Source organism: Octodon degus, unplaced genomic scaffold (genome assembly GCF_000260255.1).
Source record: "Octodon degus isolate 3935 unplaced genomic scaffold, OctDeg1.0 scaffold00085, whole genome shotgun sequence".
NCBI lineage: Eukaryota > Metazoa > Chordata > Mammalia > Rodentia > Octodontidae > Octodon > Octodon degus.
In genome coordinates this window covers 3,133,822-3,155,681 of record NW_004524661.1, presented here as the reverse complement: position 1 = coordinate 3,155,681, position 21,860 = coordinate 3,133,822, and the positions used below count along the sequence as shown (strand labels likewise).

General features: G+C 36.9%; 1 protein-coding gene and 3 pseudogenes across 2 annotated transcripts in view; 3 read left to right on the top strand and 1 right to left on the bottom strand.

Annotated features, from left to right (window-relative positions):
* The window catches only part of Ranbp17 (RAN binding protein 17), a 390,835-nt gene that overhangs the window by 214,511 nt on the left and 154,464 nt on the right, over nt 1–21,860 (top strand). The window lies entirely within an intron of this gene.
* Nucleotides 3,821–4,072, top strand: LOC105742937 (annotated as a pseudogene).
* On the top strand, nt 6,506–12,582 carry LOC111818269 (annotated as a pseudogene).
* LOC105742936 lies at nt 15,286–16,665 on the bottom strand (annotated as a pseudogene).

Below are 21,860 nucleotides of genomic sequence, written 5' to 3'. Positions count from 1 at the left end.
GCAAAATATTCCAATATAGTCCAGTCATCCATAATAGTAGTGGGTCATCCGCAGGACTGGCAATGTCAGAAGTTGGCCTGAGCCCTTTACAGCCCAGCATACCAACATGGCTTCACCCCTTATACCTCGTTTTTATACTTTTCTGATGGATGGTTAAGATCAAGATGAAGCAAGACCTATATAACAAGAAATGTAACTTTTGTATCTGATAAGGTCAGTCAAGTCCCCTCAGGATTTATCCTGAAACCCTATACCGCGCTTTGTAGATCCTTTGTCAGTGTCAGCCATGTGGATGAGTCATAGCCATTGCTTGACAAATTTGTTCTTTGTGAAAGGCTGAGAGAATATTTGCTCTCTCTGTGACTCTCTTAAGCACACTCTATGATGTCAATCACTTTCCTTTGTGGCCCCATAATCTCCTTGATCAGAAAATTTGGGACACAACTGAGTTATATGATATTACAGTATAACTTCTCTTATGTCCTGAGTCTTCACTGACCTTGAAAGGCTAGGGCCAAAATGCTGGGTGACCCTGCAGTCCTTCTTTTTCTCTAATTTTTGGTCTGCAAACTTAGGTTGTTAACCCTTCAGAAGAGAAGCTTATTATTACCTTACATCTTATGCAGTTGGGTTTAACTTCACTATCTGTGTATATCAAACATCTTAGGCATAACATGGAACAGGTATTTTCCATCAAGTATTGATATGTTAAACTTAAGTTCCTACAGAATATAAAGAAAAAAATAAAGTTAAAATTATGAATAAACAATTACATATTTTTACACAGAAATTTAGAAATCTAACCTTATACAGCATTGTAGCAGGACAGTCCTGTGACATTTTGTTTCCTTGTCTCTAATTTTTATTTATTACCCTTTTTTTAAAACAAACATTTACTTGAGAGATAGTATGGCAGTAATTGGTATGTCATGACAAGCAGTATGTATTTAGAAGATCAGAATGACAGGCATTCCAAGCATGACCCTACTGTTACACATTGCTATCTTCAGTGCAGTTGTTTAGTTCACAGATACCAGCATATATAGTTAGTCAGGGTGAGAATCCTATCAATTAACTGCTAGTTTCATAAACCTCCTGAAGATTCTGAGGATCATTGCCTTACCCATCTTGTGCATATAAATGTGTGGCTTTGCCCCTGTCATGTTTTTCCTAGCTTTTCTCCTTGCCTTCTCTTTGTTGTCTAATCCTCAAGTTCTCCCTTTCCTTTTAACTGTGTTATACCTTTCTATTTGTATTTCTTCTTTTCAGTTCTTATAGTAGGGAGACTATAATATATTTACACATGTGGGTCTGGTTTATTTCACTTATGAGTATATTTTCAAGTGGCATCCACTTCAATATAAATGCTTCAAGTGTATCATTCTTTATAGCTGAGTAATACTCCATCGTATAAAACTACAACATCCTTTTCATCCATTCCTCAGGTGATGGGCATCTTGGTTGCTTCCACTATTTGGCTATCACAAATTGTGCTGCTATAAACATAGGTACACATATATTACTATGATATTATGTTTTTAGTTCCTTCGGGAAAATTCCCAGTAGGGGACTAGCTGGCTTGAATGGATTTCCAGTCCTAGTTTTTAAAGTAGTCTCCACACTGATTTTCATAATGGTTGTACCAATCTACATTTCCACCAGTACTAGAGAAGGTTTCATTTTTCCCCACAGCCTCTCCAAGATTTGTTGTTAGTTGATTTGTTTATGATAGCCATTCTTTGTGGGGTGAGATGGTATCTCAGTGTTGTTTTATTTTGCATTTCATGGATGGCTAGTGATGTAGGGCATTTTTTCATATGTTTATTCACTTCTTTAATTTCATCCTCTGAGAAGTGTGTGTTCGTTTCAGATGCCCATTTCTGGATTGGGCCTTTAAATTTTGGGGCCCTAATTGTTTTTAGTTCTTTATAAATTCTAGAGAGCAGACCTTTGTCTAAGTGCTTATTAGTCAACATTTTTTCCAAAGTTGTGGGTTGTCTTTTCACTTTGTTGGTAATTTCTTTTGACATGCAAAATTTCCAATAAGAGGAAGTCCTAGTTGTTAATTCTTTCAAATATTACCCATGCGATTTGATTTGTGTTCATGAACTCTTTGCCTACCCCTGTGTCTTCAAGAGTTCCTCCTACTTTCTGTTCCAGGAGATCAAGGGTTTCTGTTTTAATGTTTAGATTTTTAATCCATTTTGACTTTAGCTATTTTGCATGGTGATAGACCTGGGTCAAGTTTTAGTTTTCACCATGTAGAGCACCAGTTTTAGAGAAGAAATTCTTCATAATACCTTATAAACAAAATCTCAGGAGTCTAATAGAAGGGCAGAATCTTAAAAGCTATCAAAGAAAAAGGAAAACATTAGTTATAAAGATAAACCCGTTATGGGTATAGTACACTACTCAACGCAAAATATGAAGGCTAATTGAGCTGGAGGAAGTGATTCAAGCTCTTAAAAAAAAAAAAAACAACTTTCAATCTGGACTGTCATATTCAGCAAAACAATCTTTCAAAAATTGATGTCCAAAGAATACCTTAAGAAAGTTAGGACCACCACGCTAGCACTCAAAAATACCCTAAAGGATATCCTAACAGAGACAGTAAAGCCAAACATGCCAAAAGTCCAGTGGAATGAACATATCAAGCAGGGTGAATGGTTAAACAAAAGGGAAAAACAAAGAAATTGATTACACAAAAATAATGCAATGGCAAGTGTAGTCAATATCTTATAGTCATAGTGCCCAATATAAATGGCATCTGCTCTCCAAATAAAAGATTCAGGGGCAGGATATGGCTCAGAGGCATAGTACCTATCTGGCAAATGTAAGGTCCTGAGTTCAATTCCTGGTACAAAAAAAAAAAAAAAATCAAAATAATAATAATAGACTAAAAATCAAAGCGTGCGAAACAATGTTCCATGTACCAGGACTCTAAAAACAAGCAAAGGTAGCAATTTTAATCTCAAACTACGAGGAAAACTGATAAAAACAGCAAAGAAGATCACTACATGCTAGTAAAGGGAACACTTTAAAAGGAAAAGATAACAATTGTAAGTATATTTCACCAAATAGTAACTTCTTAAAACATTACTGAATGTAAAAAATAAGTACCAATATAATCAAAGTTGGATGCCTTAATACTCTATTTTCACAAATAGATCAACTAGACAAGAAAAAGAAAGAAGGAAAGAAGGAAAGAAGGAAGGAAGGAAGGAAGGAAGGAAGGAAGGAAGGAAAAGAAAGAAAGAAAGAAAGAAAGAAAGAAAGAAAGGAAGGAAGGAAGGAAGGAAGGAAAGAAGGAAGAAAGAAAAAAATATCGATCAGAACTGGATCATTCCAGTAAAAGAATGGGCTTAGATATGTATAGATCATTGTATTCTACTACAACAGAGTATGCGTTCTTCTCAGCACCATATGGAACTTTCTCCAAAATGGAATACATGCTAGCCATTGGGCATGATGGCACATGCTTCTAATCTCAGCACTTTGGAGTCTGAGGCAGGAAAGTCACAATGAGTTTGAGTTCAGTTTGAGCTGTGTAGTGAATTCAAGGCCAGCTTGATCTACATACCAAATACATATATATGTATATACATACATACATACATACATACATACATACAAGCCAGATAAAGAAATTAAGAAAAAATACACTAAAAATTAAATATGTAGCTTCAAGAAAAATTATATGCATAGGAATTAATGTAACTAAGGATGTGAAAGACAGAAACTGCAATTTACTTTAAAAAGGAGATACATGAAGACATCAGAAAATAGAAGGAGCCACTATATCAAACATCAGGACTCAAAGATGGCTTCTGTTATACCATTGAAAGAGAAGAGACTCTTGGATGTGAAAGTAAGGAAGCTGCCCAGCTGGATACTGATGAGGGATTTCTCCCCCACAGGCATTACTGGAGCATTTCAGAGAGGTTACTACTGGTATTATAATGAGTACATCAACATGAAGAAAGGGAGCATCACGGGGCTGAATATGGTGTTGGCAGCCTATGTACTTTTCAACTACTGCCTTTCTTATAAGGAGCTCAAAAATGAGTGGTGATGCAAGTACCACTGAGAAGGGGCCAGTGTGGAGGGCACACTCTGCCTGAAAACAGGAGGATCACTGTGAGTCCAAGCTGCATAGTGAGACCCTAAAACAACCTAATACAAAGCTACAGTGATAAAAAGACAAACACATGGATGAGTGAAACAAGACAGAACGACCTTAGGCGTGTTAAGTCATCTGATCTTTGACAAAGGGACCAAATGCATATCCTGTAGTAGAAAAACTGGTGACATACAAACAGAAGATTAAATCTGGATTCACATATATCACAGTGCATCAAAATAGATCAAAGACCTTAATATTAAAACAGAAGCACTTAATCTGCTGGAAAATAGAATAGATAAAACACTTGAAGATGTAGGCACAGGCAAGGACCTTGTGAATAGAACTGGAATTGTACAAGAAGTAACATCAAGAATCAGTAAGTGTGATGGCTCAGTGGAATAAGTGCTTCCCTGGCAAGCACAAGGGCCTGAGTTCAATCGCTGGTTCCCCCCCCCCAAAAAAAAAAAGAATCAGTAAGTGACATTTTATCAAATTAAAAAGCTTCAGCCCAGCAAAAGAAACAACCACCAGAATAAAAAGACAACCCACAGAATGGAGAAACATTTTGTCACCTACTCTTAGGTAGAGGGCTAATATCTAGAACTATAAAGATCTCAAAAGTCAAATTCACAAAATAAATGACTCAGTCAAAAAATGGGCAACTGAAATGAATAGATACTTCTTGGAAGTAGTACAAATTCCTAAGAAATGCATTAAAAGAATGCTAAGTATCACTGACCATCAGAGAAATATAAAATAGCACTGATTCTTCTCCTTACTCCACAAAAGTTTGATGTGATGTTGAATGCCAGTAATCCTAGCACTCAGGAAGCTGAGACAGGAGAATTGCCAGCGTGGGCAACAGAGAGAGTTTAAGGTTAGCCTTGAATTCATAGCAAGATCTTGCCTTAAAAACAAAAACAAAAACAACAAAATTAAGAAATGCTTGTGACACTGTAGGGAAAGAGGTGCCCTTCAACATTGTTACTGGGAATGTAAACTAGGACAACTACTATGGAAACTCCTGTGCATGCTCAGAAAACCAGAACTAGAAATTTCATTTGAGCCCACTATTCCCTAAAGAGTTAGACATTATATTATAGTGATATGTGTATAGTTGTGTTTATAGTAGCTCAATTCATAATAGCTAAATTTGGAAGCAGCCCATATATCTATCAACAGATGAATGCATAAAGAAATGTTGTATTTATATATAATGGCATGCTATTTGCTATAAAGGTGGATAAATTTGAATCATTTATAGTAAAATGAGTGCACCTTGAGAACATAATCCTAAGTAAAATCAATCAGACATAGAAGCTTAAATATTGCATAACTTCTCATCTGGGAAACCCAAAGTATTAATAATGTAAAGAACAACAGAAGTACTAGACAGTAGGAAATAGATAAGACTTCAGTAAATGAGAAAGGGCTCTTGAGAGGAAGGAAGGAGAAGGAAGAGAGAGAAGGGGAATAAAAAAAATTAAGATTTGTTAGGTTTGTGTACCTACTTCCCACAATGAATGTAATCATTATGTATTAAATCATACTAAAATATAAGGAGTGTTTCTTATTGGTGAAATTAAAATTTGAATATTTAATTCTTTTTGAGGGCCAGGGAGATGACTCAGTGGAATAAGCGCTTCCCTGGCAAGCGCAAGGGCCTGAGTTCAATCCCTGGTTCTGCAAAATAAATAAATAAATAAATAATCTTTTTGTATCTCATGAAATGATTTTTTTATCTTTTTTTTTTTTTTAACAGAACCGGGGATTGAACTCAGGCCCTTCTGCTTGCCAGGCAAGCTCTTAGTCTACTGAGCCAAGCCATCTCCCCAGCCCCAAAGCTTAATTCCCAAAATAATGGGATTTTTTTTCTCTTGTCATGACTTCTTACACATTTTTTACTGTCAATTACATTGCACATTTACATGTTTCTCCACGCTGAGAGCAACTTTTTTAAGTTCTGAGAATTTTTTTTTTTTTTTTTTTTTTTTTTTTTTTTTTTTTGCTGAACCGGGGATTGAACTCAGGCCCTTGCACTTGCCAGGCAAGCACTTATTCTACTGAGCTATCTCCCTGGCCCCTCATGAGAATTCTTATTTACACTTTATCCCTAGTTTTTGAGCTTAGCATTTGGTATTTAATAAGCATCTAGTAATATTTTGAAGGGTATTTCAATTTATGTTGAGACTGTAAAAATATTTGGCCAGATTCTAGACAAATTTTGTAACAATGATTCTTACAGTTAAATGTTCTTGATTTTTGACTAATGGTCTGTGTCATGTTTACCGCTATAATATATCATCACCTTTCATACTAATAACATCAGAATAGTAAACTGAGATAAAGGACTTTATTGAGGCTTCTTTTCCAACTATCAGGATGAACCAGGTATAAGACTATGCCTCCAGTTACCTGTACTGGCCTTTCCCCAATAAGATCTTATTTATAAAATGAGAGCTGTCACTGCATAATTGCTAAGGTTCTTTCTAGCTGAACAAATTTTCAAGCAGGCAAGATTAACAGTATTTGTCACCTGTATGTATTTTTCTTTTTTAACTTTATTTATTTGGTGTGTGTGTGGCCAGTCCAGCCCACCAGGGGGCGGGGCTGGCTGGCATGTGGTGCTGGGGATTGAACCGCGGTCTCTGCTTTTTTGCTTAGCTTAGCTTATTCTAAGTAGGTGCTTTAGACCACTGAGCCATCTCACCAGCCCCACCTGTATGTATTTTTCTTGAGATATTTTCCTCATTATGTCATGAACTTTCTGAAGTCCATCTAGCCTCTGACAAAATCTAGAAAGCCTAGCTTCACACACACACACACACACACACACACACACACACAAACGTATAAAGAATTGTTAATCATTTTTGATCTTTAGTCATTAGGCCCACTACTTGGCATATATTAAATGCTTACTAATGTTTTGTTTGGCTTGGAATTCATATAATGGAAAGTACTGTCTATATATAATTTCTGTACTTCCGTTCATCTGTGCCATCCGTGAATTTGTGAAACTATGAGTCCTTACAGAGTCAGCTTCCTGCCTCCTCTGTTTTCTACCAACATCAAAGATCTTGGATCTGTGCTTTAGAATACCCCAAATTTGTTACTAAAGATACAATATGTTTTTCTATGTATCATAGATAATATCTGTTTATATATGACTTTGTCTCCTATGGACTGTAAGCTGCTTGAGGTTAGAAGCTCTCCTTTATTAATTTTTATTTCTCTCCAGTATCCTCCAGTGCTTATTACTAATAACCACATATTGGACAATTACTAAGTCAACGATTACACAAAACTATACATTACTACAATAGCTGAGTTGTTAATTTAAAAGTGCTGCCTTCATAATGTCTCCTCTTTGCTAGAAGAAAAACACTAAGAATGTAGTTGTGTGTGGCAGGTTATATAAAATGGGAATTTAGCACCTGCTACTTGTCACTACTGTATTTTCAAGAACAAAGGACAAATGTAGTCACAATTGCTGCTGTAAAAATGCTGAACAGTTAAATGCTTTTTAACTTACTGTAGAAATTTATTGCTTATTTCAATTCAGGTTGTAGCCAGTCTGACAGTGTAATCACATTAGTGTGTTTGTGTTACACTTTTTTGCTTGTAACAGTAATCCCCTACCTGTTGTAAGTACCTGCTATAGCAGCATCAGTCTAATTCTGTGCCTTGGGCAGTGATAACTAAACCAAAGCTAAGATTGAATCATGATGATGAGTTGGAAAGATTCCCTGGCTTTGTAATTACATGGGCCTGGATCCCCATTAATTGAGGTAAAATATATAAAATACAGAACACTATGCCAAGCTAATGTAAATTGCTCCATAAATAGTAACTGATGCTCTTTTAACTTTAAAAATGCTTTGTTATTAATAGTCATTAAGTGGGGAAAGCTAAAGGAGTGAAGTCTGTTCCCTTGGAAGTGTAGTTCATCAGTGTGTAGTATGTCTTGACGTGTTAGCACTGCACAAATAAAATGAAACTTAGTTTCTGAAACAGATCAAAAGTAAAAGACTCAACTAACTCTGTAGCAAGACTTCGTGTTTTTTGTATTTAGTGGAAGATAATAGTCCTCAAATTAGGGCATGATATTGATGGTGACAGTAGATGTGATTTTGTGTGTTAAATGATAAGAGACTTAATGCCTTAGATATGTCCTACATGAGCCAAACTTTAAGGTTACATTTTCTCTAGTTAAAATAAAAGCAATTATACTTGGGTTGCAAACCTATTAAGAGCATTGGTGATTGCTTCTCCAAAATGCCCAGTATCTGGGATTTTGTAAATATATAAATTGAACCTTGCTTTTCTTTTTTGTTGTTTTTTTGCTGTGAGACAGTCTCACTATGTTCAGAGTGGTTTTGAACTCATGATCCTCCTGCATCAGTCTCCTGAGTGCTAGGATTACAGGTATGTACCACCACACATGGCCTTTACTTATCCTCATTGTCATCATCACTACTATCATCTTCACGTAATTGTTCATTTAAAGGTGTGTTTGTCATTTGCACATCCTCCCAGCATTTGTTTCTTAGAAATAGATCCTTTGAATAACTGTAAAAGTTATTGTGCTGTGTATCTCTGCACAAAGTGACTTCATCATAATTTGTAAGCACTGAACTTTTTACTCTTCTCATAATTATACTGTTGTGTCTCCTAAACTGATTCTTCTGTTTTTGGGTTTTTTTTTGTTTTTTGTTTTTTGTTTTTTGGTTTTTTGGTTTTTTTTGGTCTTTTTTGAGGCAGGGTCTTGCATGCATTGTAGGCTGGCCTTGAGCTCACTTTGTAGTCCAGGCTGGTCTCAAACTTACAAAGATCTTCCTGCGTCAGCCTCCCAAGTGCTGGGATGACAAGCTTGCGCCACCACATCCCCTTTCTTCTGGTGTCCACAACTGTGTTCTCTTCATGTCAAGGGATTATAGATAGGTTTACTATTTTGGTGCACATTTGTACCTGCAGTTTAGTCATCAGTATGTCTTTTCCTATAAAATTTCACCTTTTTACTTCCCCTTACTATTTTTCAGACTCTGTTAACTCCTAACATGGCCAACTGTGTAAATTCCAAATCTTTTCTTACTGAATATTTTGTAATGCCATGCAAATTGTTTTACTCTCAACATCTTTACTTTCTCTTAGATGCACTTGTATAATGACTTTAATCACATTTAGACTGGTTCATGGGGAAGGTTGCAACAGAAACAAAATAGTGCATAGGCTTTTTGTAGCTGTATGATTCTTTCCTGGTTTGTCACCTTAGGGTCAATTTATATAGGAATTTTCTGGCTCATTTAAAGAAATGAAATGAAAAGCACATTTTTTTCCATCTCATGTTAGGTTGATAGCCTACAAAAGCCGATCCATTGTTGATTATAATACACAAATGCATTGACAATTCAAAAGTATTTTAGTAGTCCAGTGACAGTTGAAAGATTATAGGCTTTCTGGGCCTTAGTTGCTCTAGACCCAAATGGACTTATTAATTCCCTATGTTAGTCGATTATGTGAAAAGCATATGAAATAATGCAAGGTATATATAAAATAATTTATTTGTCATAAAACTTTTATATACTTTGTGATTATAAAGTAAGTAGTAATGGCTTTTCATTGCTTGGGGAAAGAGAGTAACTGTTGGCATGTCAGACTTAACTTACGCCTGTCTTCAAAAAAGATTTTTAATAGAAATCACTAGTGAAATCATTGAGTCATAGGTGCTATTAATGGCAAGACAAGGGAAGTGAAAAGAAATCTGAGAAGGAAAATGTTTAAGATGTTGAATTTGTTTGCTTCTTAGGCAATGAATATTTAAGTAGAACATCCTCCTAAATAGAATAAAAATGTACAAATTGGATTGTTGGTAGCAGACACTGGTTTTTGAAAGAGATATAATAATACATACTAGACAAAGAGATAGATTTTCTTTAAATAAGGTTAGACTTCTACAATGCAAAGATAGGATAAGAAATTACAAATTAATTTTATTACTTTGAGTTCTTTTTTCTTTTTACTTTGAGTTCTTGAAGGAATTGTTCTGACTTGTTTAGTTCTGAGATCCTATTCACATTAGCATATGGGATAGAAATTTTTGAAATTTATACTAATACAAAAAATATAATGGTTTAGGTTAAAGTTGTGGCCTTATAATTAAAGCTTATAACTTTTGACCTCATATTTTTTTAAACTTGTTTTATATAAAGTCTTTATTTTTACTTCAAAGATGTCCTAAATAAATTTTCCTTCTGTGATTTTTCCAATTTCAGTGCTATAATTGCTCCAGATCATAAAAAGGGGAGAGGAGAAATCTGAATCACTTTGACTATGTTTTTTAAAAGCATATTTTTCTTTAGGGTTTTTTTCCTTTTGTTAATGTATCTGTTAGATTTACAAAAATTCAACATATATCCCTGTAATTTTCATTCTTTTTAAAAATATTTAATTTAAATTTTTTGTGTATATGCCCCCATGACGGAGGTCCATAGACGAGGATGGAAATAAAGGTTTATAGCACAGGCTGTAGTGGATGGGATGAGATGACCCCACTCCACCCCTCTAAACAATAACTTCCTCCTTACCCACCATCCTATGCTCTATGCTAGAACACTCATCAAGCAAGATTAGTGTTCTCTCTCTTCATACTGTACTACACTATACTTTATTTCATATATTTTTGTGTTTTAAAAAATATATGTTAATATGGTATATTTATTGATTTGCATATGTTGAACCATCTTTCCATCTCTGGGATGAATCCTAGTTGGTCATGGGGTATAATCTTCTTGCTGATTTGCTGGATTCTTTTTGAGAATGTCTTATTAATGAGTTTTGCATCTATGTTCATGAGAAAGATTGGCCTATAGTTCTCTTTTTTTGGTTGGTTCCTTCTCTGGTTTTGATATCAGGGTAATACTTGCTTCCAGGAATGACTTTGGGAATATTGTTTCCTTTTCAATTTCATTAGAGTTTGACAAGTAGTGGCATTTGAGCTTCCCTAAATTTCTTAAAGATTTCAGCAGTAAATTCATGATCAGAAAAAGTATTTAACAAATTCCAGGGCCTGTTCATTATTAGAAAGAAAGAAAAAAAGAAAGAAAGTAAGTAAGTAAGTTGGAATAGTTGGTCTTTATCTCAATCTGGTAGAAGCCATGTATAACAAACCAACATTCAACATCATACTAAATGATCAAAAACTGACAGTTTTCTTTCTAAAATCAGGAGCAAGACAAGGAGGTCCAGTATCACCACTCCTAACCAGTGTAGTTCTAGATACATTAGCTAAAGCAATTAGACAAGAGAAAGAAACAGAAGAAATAATGATAGGAAAGGAAGAAGTTAAATTATCATTATTTGTAGATGACATGATAGTCTTATGTAAAAGACCCCAAAAACTCTTCTGAAGGACTTCTAGATTTAGTAACTGAATTAAGTAGTATAGTGGATACAAAGTCAACATTCATTCAGTCAGTATCACTTCTATACACAAATAATGAACTCAATGAGAGAGAAATTAGGAAAACTACACCTTTCACAGTAGCAATGAAAAAAGTGAAGTATGTAGGAATCAATCTAACAAAATAAATGGTCTCTACATTGAAAACTACAGTACTCTGAAAAAGGAGATGAAAGAGGGTATCAGAAAGTGGAAAGAGAGGGCCAGGGAAATGGCTCAGTAGAATAATGGGCCTGAGTTCAATCCCCGGTTCCACCAAAAAAAAAAAAAAAGAAGAAAGTGGAAAGATAGGGGTGGAGGTGGAGGAGAGGCCTTTGGTGGCAGGGAGCAGTGGGGCCAGGAGTAGGTGCCAGGGCCCAGCCTATCAATCCAGAGGCTGGCGCAGTGAGCAGAAACCAATTAGTGTTCAGGAAGCTGTTCAGGGCTGGTGGGGTAAGGCTGGTAAGGCCAGCAAGGGTGGCCCTACTCCCGAGGAGGCCATCCAGCAACTGTGGAACACGGAGGAAATGCTAAGCAAAAAACAAGAGTTCCTGGAAAAGAAGATTGAGCAAGAATTGACAGCTGCCAAGAAGCATGGCATCAAAAACAAGCATGTGGCCCTCCAGGCACTGAAGCACAAGAAGAGGTCCTAGAAGCAGCTGGCACAGATTGATGGCACACTGTCAACCATCGAGTTACGCCGCTAAGGCCATGAAGGCCGCACATGACAACATGGACATTATTAAAGCTGATGAGTCAATGCAGGATATTGCTGACCAGCAAGAATTTGCAGAAGAGATTTCCACAGCTATTTCCAGTTTGATGAGGTTGAGCTCATGGCAGAATTGGAAGCATTAGAACAGAGGAGCTTGACAAAAATTTGCTGGAGATCAGTGGTCCCAAAACAGTTCCTTTACCAAATGTTCCCTCAATAGCCCTACCATCCAAACCCACCAAGAAGAAGCAAGAGGAAGAGGAAGACATGAAGGAGTCGGAGAACTGGGCTGGAACCATGTAATTGGCCCAGAGTAGTTAGGCCCAGACAGACTCTGATGACCTGCACAGCAGTGGGCAGGCAGGCAGGCGTGTGCAGGCAGGCAGGGCAGTGCAGGCCGGAGCTGCCGCACTCTATACTCCAAAGCAGTGGCTGCATCGCTGCTCACCTCACATAGCATGGCCTGCGCCTGGTGGGGCGGGGGGAGGTGCCTGCTGTTTATAATGTCGAATTTCTGCAAAATAAATTATATTTGCAAATACAATGTTGAGCTTCAGGACTTCGGTAATGCAACTACAGAGTCCTCAATGGAAGAGGTCAACCATTTGCAATTGAAATGATCTGAAAGTGTAGCTTCTGTCCTAAGTCAGTTGACTTGTCAGACATCTCTGTAAGACTTGTATGGTACTGGCAGAAAATCATTTTTTAAAAGCCATAGGCTTTTCTTTCTTTCATTCTTTCTTTTTTAATTTTTTTGTCTTTACCACTTGCCCTCTTCACTCCTACCTCCCCAGTCTTCTGGATTTTGTGGCCCTTGATTTAAAATGAATGTGCTCTCTTGAGAGCAAGTGAGATCATTAGAGTTCACTTCCAGTTAAACAGTTCTAACATAGCTCTAAGGTCCTTGTTTTTGCTTGTGAGAACTGATATATAAACCATTGGAAACTTCCAACATTTATATTCAGATTAAATTATAGTTTGTACTGTCTACTAAATACCTTGATTAATTTTCAAAAAAACAGAAAGTAGAAAGATATCTCTTGATCTTGGGTATGAAGAACCAACGTAGTAACAATGTCCATACTCCCAAAATTGTTATACAAATTTAATGCAATCCCAATCAAAATACTATTCGCATATCTCAATCTCACAGAACCAGAAAACATTCCTAAAATACATATAGTTTAGAACAAAGTAACATATTTACATTGAATTTTATGGTAAAATTTGATTCAGTTAGTGATCATAATCTGTTGGAAACCACATTTGGAGGGGTCAGAACAGATAAACCTTGTGTACATTGAACCTTATAGGTAAAATTGATTGCATTTTTCAACCAGTTCACAACCAGAATTGTGAGTAATTAAGTTCCTGAACCAAGCACCACTGTACTTTGAGAAAGCAATATATTTGGAGAACCCTTAAGGAAGTAAGGATGGAAATATTGAGCATTAGAAAGAAATGAGATTTTTTTCCGATCATAACCTCTTTTGCACCATTAATTTGAGTACATGTTTTATGAGAAAAACTATTAAATTCAGAGGAGGAAAATGATCAAAAATGTATTCACTAAACTAAATGTTTTACTATGTTGATTTAGTCAATTTTAGTAAAAAAAAAATGTTTAGCCTAATCCATTTGGGGCATGTATTCATTTTTATTATTATTTCTTTGTAATTTGGAAAAACATTTTCATAATCCTCATACCTTGTTGTACAGATTATGTGATAAAATAGAAGTGCTTTTTAAAAAAAATTTTCTTCCAGAAATATTTTAATAAAAATTGGCCATTTCCAAGAAACACCCACTGCCTGCCCATCAATAAAAGAGAACCAGAACAAAATAGGAAATTTACCATACGGCTACTATTTAAAGAAAAAGAAACTGCAGACTCTTGAGCACATCAGTTAAGTCCAGTGTTAAAGTCATATTCTTTCTCATGGGCTATGATTAGGAATCTGATTAGACACCAAAATAAAACTTAATACAAATGCTCAGCCCTTTGGGTCAGGGAACCTCTACAGAAACGTCTGTCTTGACAAGCATTCCAGTTTGAGACTCAAGTTAGAATAAGGCATAACAAGTGTTAACAGAAGTCAGACAAGATGAAGAAAGAGGGAGTCTATAATTCCTTGTATCTCTGAACCTAATAAAACAAATCTAGATTTATTTTTCTTTAAACAGTTACCAAGAGTGGAATCTCAGGTAAATAGAAGGCACAACAGTTTTGTTCTGGTTCTTATTCAGGTGAGGGGCTAGTATATTTTTTCTTTTTCATTTTTTTAACAAGTACAAATGAAAAATTCTACTTCAAAAAAAATAATTCAAGAAAAGCCTATCAGTTGCATTCTAGACAGTCAAACCTATCTTATAATTTAAATTTCAGTAGTAAAAACAGTAGGTTTTAGAACTGCTTTGTGATCAATATCAAAAGCAAAGTTCTATTAACACCATTTATTCAGTTTCCAACCATATCAGTGAGAATAGTTTTTCAAATTTCTCATAAGACCATTTTTAAACATCAGAAAAGTCATGACTCGCAAAGAAGCAATTTGAGTTTTTCCTGCCTCCAAAATGTTTATCAAATCCTGTACTTCTCACAGGCTTTTGAAACACATAAAAAATAATTAAGAAATATTCCAATGAATGAAACATACCAAATGTCAGTAATAAGTGACACATTCCCTTGGGGAAATGGCTGTTCAAAAAAAAAATCCAGTCTGTATATGCAAAGTAAGCAAGGAAATTCAGTGTTTTTTTTCTTCTTTAAAAATCTGTTACTCCTAAAATATCATTCTACAAAATTGGAAGCAAAGGACTGAAAGGCCAAGAGAAAGGGGAAAAAAGAAGAGGGCACATACCATCAACACAAAAGAAGTAAAATTGTACAAACTAAAGCAGTTTATAACAAACTGGGGTCACACTCCCAGCCACCAAAGGCTCGCTGAAGAAATTCACTGGTCCACAGGAGCTGGGTTCTCTTGGTGGAGCTGGGTGAAGACCAATTCACTGCCATGGAACAGTCGCCCTTCCTACTCCAAAGCCAGGCTTCTGCACCATTCCTCCATGGGGAGGGCCTCTCATGCCACCACCCAGCCCACCTCAGGGACCTCCAGGTCCCCACAGGCAGTTGTCTCCACGGTCCCCTTCCCTAGCAGCACGGGTATTTTTCTCTTTCAAATTCAGACAGACTTCACCTCTGAACATGATGGGCCTGTTGCTAAGGACGGGCTCAGAATCATCGAACACGACAAAGCCAAAATTGGGTAGCTTCCCACCGCTGTTTATGCACAGCTCCACCACATTCCCATAGTTTTGAAAGAAATCTTTGAATTCTGATTTGTCCACCTCATGAGGCAGGTTCCCAATGAAAAGCTGGTGGCTGTCCAGATGTCTCACAATTCTCCAAGGTTCAACATCTCCTTGCTCCCCAGCTTCATGAATTGGTCTGGGTCCTCTCTGAGGAGGAATATTTATTTGTTGTTCTCTCACTCTTTGATCCCTTTGAGGCCTCTATGGTGGAATCTGAGATTTGGGTTTAGATTCTGGACACAGCTGTGATGCTGGTACTTTCACAACATGAGATGGTATCCCAGTAACAGGAACAGCTCTACTAGGAGGAAGGTTTTTACTGGTCACAGATGCCCAGGAAAATGTCCGCAAGTCCTCCTGTACTGTCTGAGCTATGTCTCTGTGTGCTGAAGAACTCTTTTGAGCATCCTCAGGAGCAGCTTCTTCTAAAACAGGTTCAGACTTTTCTTCTTGGATTTCAGATGCAGGTTCTTCCTCTGGTTCTGGTTCAGGATCAAGCTCTAGTTCAGCAGCGGGTTCCTCTAAATGTTCTTCCAGGTCACTGCTGACAGTCTGATCATAGAAAGTACCAGAATCTTCAGGTCCAGCCTCAGGTGTCTGCTGTCCTTCTTCAGGCTCTTCTACTTCTTCCTCAGATTCCTCCTGAGGTTCAGTGACAAAGCCACCAAAGACCTCATCTTGGTGTCTGAAGATACCATTATGAATATACAATTTATTTGCAACCAAGCCCTCAGGAGCAAGGACAAACACCTCCATGAACCTCCACAAAGCCTGCTTGTTGTTAGAGAGCAGTCTCATGACCTGGACCATCACACCATCATTCGGGGTAGCATGTGCACCAACGTGATGTGGCAGTTGGTGAAGTTTTGTGACATCACTTTCCTATGAATTTCTTTTTGTTCATAGACTGCATCTGCAGGTTTTCCATTTGAATCCAATCCCCTGTGGACATAGGGAGAGTTCTTTCCATAAAATCGGTGTAGCATGTCCAGGGCCTGGTTCAGCAGGGTGTAATAAATACTGTCTCACAAATTCCCGCCTGACCAGCAGGGGACTAGGCTTCTCTATAACCATTGCTTTGGTCAATTCAATCTGTGTGGCTGAGCAGGCATGAAACAAGCTCTGCTGTATGGCACACAGGGAGACAGAAACCCCTCACATAAGCGTGTCCGCACACACATGTGCTCTGCCACTGGCCTATAATGCTAGTGTGAACTTTTGTGATATACTGAAGGGAATTTTTTAGATGTTGGGAATCAGAAAATAATACAAGATTGCTAAAATGTTGCTAACCATTGAAGCTTATTAATGTAGTATGTCTGTATTTGTATATTTTTGAACATCTGTATAATAAAAAAGGCAAATCAAAAGATTTTTTTTTTTTTTTTTTTTTTGTCTTTGCTAGGCATCAAACCAGGGCTTTGCACTTGCCAGGCAGGTGCTGTGCTGCTGAGCTATATCCCATCCCCCAAAATAAATTTTTCTGAGAAATCATTTAAAAATATCCATGCTTGGCCACTGAGATAGCTCTGCAGACTAAGCACCTGCTTAGGCAAGTTCAGGGATCGGGGTTGGATCCTGGCACAATTTGCTGCACTAGCCCCACTCCCGAGGCACACTGAGCCAGCCACTGAGTCCAGGTGTGGTGGGCGTGCCTGTAATCCCAGCATTGGTGAGACTGAAAACAGGAGGATCACTATGAGTCCTAGCGGCATGAGGCCCTGTGCCAAATACATTTTAAAAAAAGAAATATCCATATTTGCTTAAGCTCCATCCAAAACAGTTAAATAAGAAATTTTTAGGTAAGAATGATTTATCTTTTGGTTTTGTTGTTTTTATTTAAATTCAGCATCATTCTAGTATGAGCCACGGTTGAAAATCTTCATTTTAAGAGATAGACAAGGCAGAAATTATTCTTCTGTTAAAATGAGAGACTCATGAAGACAAAGTGATTATTTTTTAAATCCACACAAATAGAAATGAACACAGCCACTGTGCTGTCAACTTCATGTTCTGATGATCATCATATGTACCGTTCTTCTCTTGTTGCTTACCATCAGATAAATGATTTTACTGCTAGTTTTTTTCACATATATTCAGAACTCTGCTATCTTGAAGATATCCTAGTCCCTACAAGTCTGTTCTAGAGTATTCCTACTTTCTTCTTCAAACTGGCAATGAGTACTTAATACAAACCATAAATCTTCCCAAATTATTTTTTATGAATTGATACTCATCATTTAGCCTGACATTTTCTTTTTTGTGGCCTGTAAGGAGGAAAGCAAGTACAAAATAAGTACACTGTATGCAATATAAACAAATGCAAGTAGAGGCAAGTAAAAGTGCTTCTCAGAAAGAAAAGATGCTAGGGCCGACCAGATACCTCAGCAGACTAAAGGGCCTGCTTAGGCAGAGTGCAGGGGCCAGGCAGGCACCACAAGCCATGCTGGCCCTGTCCCCGGAGCACACAGACACCGACAGAGCCTGGGTGTGGTGGCCCACGCCTGTAATCCCAGCACTTGGGAAGCTGAGAACAGGAGGACCACTAGGAGTCCGATTTACATAGTAAGACCATGTAGACCCTGCACTAAATACATTTTAAAAAGAGAAAGAAAAGATGCTGATACTTTTCTAGTGCTCTATGCAGTGGACAATAAATCTACATGCAGATTAAAGATTCTAGTGACAAATTATGCCTCATCATCACTCTTAATTTCTTCTTAACTTTCCTGAGTATTAATTCATAATGTAGTTTGAATTGACTTACTGTTATTGATTTCTGTATTTATCTAAATGAAAAAGGAAATCTTGCCTTTACAAGAGAAATACGATTATCAGATGCTTTCTTTCTCATAGTATAAAAGGACCTGGTGGAATATAAACTGTGAGAATGACAGTTAAGTTGATATGGTGAAGGTTAATGCTTGCTTGCTTGCTTGCTGCATTGATGTTGGTGGTCCCAATCACTTGTCAGTATGTTCCTGTAATACATGCAGTATGTCTTCATTAGAAAGGCATATAGCAATCAGTTTCAGATTGCGGATGAGCCTGTGGCCAGGTCATAATTAACCTTTTGAACTTGGAATTGTAAAAGAATGTACTATTGGCTTAGGTTATCAATTATGGTCAGAGGCAGTTGATGCTCAAAGAAGCATTATTGGTAATGGATATTATAATTTACTGACTTTCCCATGGTGATTAGAAATTGAAGGTGACATAGAAAAATGTGTTTGGATTTTTTGGGAAATATTTTCATGTTGGTTTATTCTTGGTTGGTTTGTTTTCTTGCTTTCAAAATGAGAAATTTTTATAAGCCTTACCAAACAATTATATAACTAACAGGGCTTTCATTGCTGTTGGGCTTTTTAAGTGTTAGTTTTCAATGTTTTTTTCTGTTTTTTAAATATGAAACAGTCAAACTATAAAGAGACTTAGAATTTAATGATATGTTACTTTTTTTTAATTTTTTTATGTCTCATACATTAGGCTGGGGTGGTAGCTCATGCCTGTAATCCCAGCTCTCCAGCACCTGAGGCAGGAGGGTCCTTGCAAGTTCAAGATCAGCCGGCGCTACAGAGTGAGCTCAGTGCCAGCCAGAGCTGCATAGCGAGACCCTATCTCAAAAACAAAAAGCCTCATACATAGTATTGTGACATACATTAAACGTAATTTTAAAGCATGAAAGTTCAGGTAAAACTCAGTTGTTATATTTTTAATATTTTTATAATTTTATGATAGTGATAAGTTTAGAATACCATAAATGTTCTATGCCAAGGCATTGGTGAGTATGTTGTATATATCCAGTTGTATAAGTAGAATAGCCATGAACACAATGATAGGATAGAATTTAAATAATGAAATAGTTATCTTAAATTTTAAAAAGTAAACTGAACACAGCGTGTTCAGAGATGAATGGGGGGTTATTGAAGAAATATTAGAAAGAAATAACTAAGCTGTGAATAGTAGAAACCTTTAGGTGGTTACATGTATTAATATGCCTTTTTACTTATATATTTTATCATATAAAATACAGTTCTTATATAAATTGTATTTGGAAATAAACATTTTCTGAGTATTACTATTAGAAATTTCAGTTTAAAAATAAATTATATATTACTAATATTTTCTGTTCATCAGCATAAAATAATTTTTAATTTTATTTATTTATTTGGTACAGGGTCTCGCTATGCAGCTCAGGCTTATAGTGATCCTCCTATAACAACCTCCCCAGCACTGGGATTACAGGCCTGTGCCTCCATGCCCAGTTTCAGGCCAGCATGGAGCATCCAGGGTTCTGGAGCCAGCATGACATGCAGTATTGGCATTTGGACCCGTGTCCTTATGCTTGCTAGGCAGGCACTTAGACCTTAGACCACCGAGCTATCGCCCCAGCCAGTATAACATAATACTGAAGCCCTGACTGCTTGATTCAAATTCCAGATCTGTTACTTCCTTTCCACATGACTTTGGGCTAGTGTCTGCACCTCTTCATGCTTCAGTTCCCTCATTTTTACAATGGGCATAATAAAGCATTTGTTTTGAAGGGTTAGTGTGAAATTAAATTGATGTATGTGGATTTTTTAAGTAAACACATAATTACATAATTCTCTGAGCGTTAGCATCTTGCTGTCTCTCTCTTCTGTGTATAACCCTTCCAGTGCCATAGCCCAGCATCTAACCTGTTGCTTCATTTTTTGTTATTCTCCAGCACTTGAGTTTTCACATGTGTCCTCATCTGTATGTTTTATGTAACCTCATCTGTATGTTTCATGAGCTTCATAGGAAAGGCAAACATTTTTCCTCTGCCTTGTAACAAAAAATTGCCCCTCAAGCCAGTATACTTTGGCTTCTTATTTCCCTAGGTAATAATTCCTGTTGCAGTTCCAGTTGCTTCATTCTGTCTCTCTAGAAACAGCTGGTAATTGTGATTCAGATTGTATGAACCAATCCCCAATTGACAAATCACTCTGCTTCTGTACTTTCTACTTGCTGATCTCATATAAGCCCTAGGCTACCAAAGATCAGAGCCTGATATTCTGGGAATGATTCTGATAAGTGCCCATTGATATAAATAAATCTGCCTCCAAATCCTAGATGTCACTTCAGTGTTTCTGCTTGCTGTTGCAGTAATGTGTAGGTTTTCAAATGTGATACTATAAATCAGAATACCAAAATCAAATTAACAGGAGAAAGGCACAGAATTTTTTTGCAAGTGTGAGGGTACTGGGGATTGGACTCTGGATCCTGTGCTTGTCAGGCAAGTGCTTATGCTGCTGAGCTATCTGTCCCACCACAGGCACAGAGATTGTATATCGTAGTTTTTTATATATATGAGAGCAATCACAAGAAAAATGAAGATCCAAAGAAGCGGTCAAAACCAAAAGCTTGTGGGCTAAGTTAGACATAGCATAGTAAATAGTGGAAACATTGGAAGGCAGTTTTAGGACACTGGCAGTTAACTGGAAAAATGTGACTCAGAATATAAGGGTTAGTTTAATAAGGTTTGTTTATAATTTTTTCTCTGTATCTTATGCCTACATCTCCAATGAGAAGAATATTTTCTAAAAAGACACAAGGAAAAAAAATGACACAGGACTGTCCTGCTACAATGCTGTATATGGTTAGATTTCTAAATTTCTGTGTAAAAATATGTAATTATTCATATTCTTTAAATACTTTTCATTTTTAAAATTTTTTCTCCATATTCTGTAGGGACTTAAAGTTTAACATATCAATACTTGATGGAAAATACCTATTCCATGTTATGCCTAAGATATTTGATATTCAGACAGATAGTGAAGCTAAACCCAACTGCATATGTTGCAGGGTAATAATAAGCTTCTATTCTGGAGGGTTAACAACCTAAGTTTGCAGACCAAAATTTAGAGAAATAGAAGGGCTGCAAGGACAGCCAACATTTTGACCCTAGCTTTTCAAGGTCAGTGAAGACTCAGGACATAGGAGAACCTGTACTGTAATGTCATATAACTCAGTTTTGTCCCAAATTTTCTGATCAAGGAGATTATGGGGCCACAGAGGAAAATGATCAGTGTCGTAGAGTGTGCCTAAGGAGAGTCACATGGAGAGAAAACATTCTCTCAGATTTTCACAGAGAGCAAATTGGTCAAGCATGGCTGTGACTCATTCACGTGGCTGACACTGACAAAGGATCTGCAAACTGTGGTACAGAGTTACAGGATAAATCCTGAGGGAAGTTGACTGACCTTATCAGATACAAAAGTTACATTTCTTATTATATAGGTCTTGCT